Source organism: Lactuca virosa, chromosome 3 (assembly GCF_052849685.1).
Source record: "Lactuca virosa cultivar CGN04683 chromosome 3, Lactuca_virosa_CGN04683_v6, whole genome shotgun sequence".
NCBI lineage: Eukaryota > Viridiplantae > Streptophyta > Magnoliopsida > Asterales > Asteraceae > Lactuca > Lactuca virosa.
This window is the reverse complement of record NC_136428.1, coordinates 432203838-432206947: the sequence shown is the minus strand read 5'-3', so window position 1 is coordinate 432206947 and position 3110 is coordinate 432203838.

Sequence of the window (3110 nt, the reverse complement as noted above, 5' to 3'; positions counted from 1 at the left end):
GGAATGGATAAACTTCGACTCAAATGCTTGCTTGCACCTACTAATCGAATCACACACAACAATAAGTTTTATAACAGCAAGTTACTGGTGCGTTTACTTATCATCAATGTGCAACCGACCAGCAAATAACAACTCACACGTCTCGGTTTCAAGAAAATACAATGTTATCGTCTCACTAATCACCCGTGATAAATCCATGAAGTGATTCAAGTGAGCGTGGGTTTAATCCAATACTTTAATCTTATCAAAGCACTCATGAACTCTGCAGAAAACTTGTGCTATGTCTAAACACTTTAGACAATCTGCAAACAGATTCATGACAGTCTTCCTTCATACCTACTTCCAACGTATGACCGAATGTGGAGGTTTGAATAACCCAGTTACTCTGGAAGTCAAAACATGCAAAAGTGAAACACAATAATAATATTAATCCTATATGGCCCCAAAGCTTTTGAGCGTAAATAAAAACACTTTTATTTAAACACCATATTGATTACTCATTATTCATTGCTTACTGTTTCAGAAAATCAACTTATTACTCGAATTATATGTTGGATTAGTGTCTAAGTCCATAACTATAATTAGTATGTACTTGACCCGACTCGGCATGTTCCATTTGGGTTGCATGGCATCAGAACATTTGGATAGACCATTTATGAGGAAAAGACATTTTGTGACATGTTAATATATTATAAGTTCTAATACATTAATATGAAATCATGTTATTTAATTAGTATTGATCAAGAATTAATTTGGACTTAATTTAGTGATCAAAAAGAGACTAATTAAATATATGGGGATTGATTGTGTAAATCATTCATTCTTATATATGTGGGCTTATGATCCAAGATTCCTTCATGTTGGGTTTAACCCATGTGGTGATCCATGGATACTCCATGGAGGTTAAAACCCATGGAGCATAAGGAATGGGTAAAGTCATGAGTTACATGGTGTAACCCTAATAGCCACACTATATAAGAACCCTTTTAATTAATGAAATTGGCACTAGTGATACATATTTTGAGGGCTAGCCAATTTGAACATGTATGTCTTCTTCTCATGGTTATTCCAAGAGTTCATGATGTTGTGTAAACCATTTGAGGTGTCACACTTGGGGCACTAGGCTCTCAAGCTTAATGGAGTCAAGCAACAACAACAAGGTATGTATTCTATCTATTTTATTATCTTAGTATCAATGTTTTTGGTATGCTAGTTAGGATAATACCTTGGATAATCATATTTGCATGTATAATAGAGAAAACATAGATCCAAGGTATTTAGGGTTCCATGTACACTTAGGAGTGTTAGAATGCTCAAAACCCAACAGTGGTATCAGAGCCTAGGCTTGTTTTCTTGTTATTCTTGCAAAATGGCTGAAAAAAAAACGAATTTTGTTGCTGTCTGAACAGCAGACTCGCCGAGTCCATGAAGGGACTCGACGAGTCCAAGGCTTAAAAGTGTTCAAAACGATCCAACTTGCCGAGTTGGTTCATGCACTCGACGAGTTGGACCCCCTGACAGCATATATTCGATTGTTTTGGCTAGAAATGGACTAGGAACGTTACCCTAAGCTGTTTTTGAACTTATAAACTTGTTTTTGATGTGGTAATGTTCATGCTAATCCAATTTCAAAGATAATTGTCAATAGATTCATGTTTTGTATTAGTTTAAGTGTTATGCTAATTACATGAAAAAGTTTGTTTCTAATTATCTTGTTCATATGAGTTGCTTAGATTAATAGAAAAGTTAATTGATTATGTGTTTTCAATCCATTTTAATCTAAGAGTTGATTCTAAAATGTGTTTGTGTAACTTATCCTCAAGTTACATGAAATGTCACATTTAAGTTTCTTAAAACTCATAAAAGTTGGCAAAGGTTACAAAAAATGAAGAGTCTTGTCTTCATTGAATGGTTTTATGACTCCATAACTTGTCCTCAAGTTATGGAGGTTCAAGAGTCACTTCATTAAGTAATAAAATATGTAACCTTAATTAATTCCATAAGTTACAAAATAAAGAAAAGTTACATTCTTTTATTAGTTTAAAGTATTCCATAACTTGTCCTCAAGTTATGGAACTTGAAGAGTTTTTTAATTAAAACTACTTTAAACATATAAGTTGTGGAATTAATTAGTTTTGAATATTTTCAAAACTTGCCCTCATGTTTTGGAATATGTAAAGTTTCCCTCAAAGAATACTTTAATTCCAAGTTAAGCCCTTAGAGTTTTAATAGTTAAAATTCAACACTTATACTTTATAATATTATAAGTTAATAATATTTATATATATGTATAAGAGCAAGTCAGTCTTACCATTAGTAGGCCTTATTCACGAAGCCGGTCTATAAGGGGGGTATAAGGTAGTTGCCTATAAAATGGCAGCTTAATGGGTGTCCACTCTCACCCACCGCTTCCTTGACTGGTGGAGGGTCGTTAGCCGAACGGGTAGGACAAGGACTATAATTCTCCCTTCATTAAAAGTATTAATGATAAATACTAAGTAACTAAACACTTATAAATTCCCAATCTTAGTTACTTAGGAAAATGTGAATAAGGTGCTAATCCATGAAATTACACGTTGCACTTTGCTTAAACCGTTAGTGGAGCGTGTGTGGTTTACCAGCACACTAACTTGGACTTAACAAGGTAGGAAAAGGGTTTCTTAAAGTTTATCATAGGCCGGTGGAGCATGTGTGGTTTACCGGCACATCGGTTGGGTGGTAAACATTTAAGAGTACCAAGTAATTTGCATGGTTACTTCACACCTTGTTTTGTGATCCTCGGCATCCCAGTCACAAAACCTGAAGGGCACACTCGAGATTGAAACATGCCATTGAAAAGTTCAATGAATCTCAAAAGATCTAGGAGTTTCAAATCCAATTAAAACCTAATAATACATTTTGTTTATCTTGGTGGAAATTGGTGAATCATCATTCACCTACCTTCAAATATTTTATAGCTTGGATTACGGCATCCCTCTTCTAAGTTATAAAATAGTTTGTTGGGTCCTAGCCTTAATATTTCATATTGGGTGTTATATTAAGGACTTTAAATCAACTATCTTGAATATCTCCCAAAAGATGTCTGGTTTAGACATTTATGATCTTCCCAA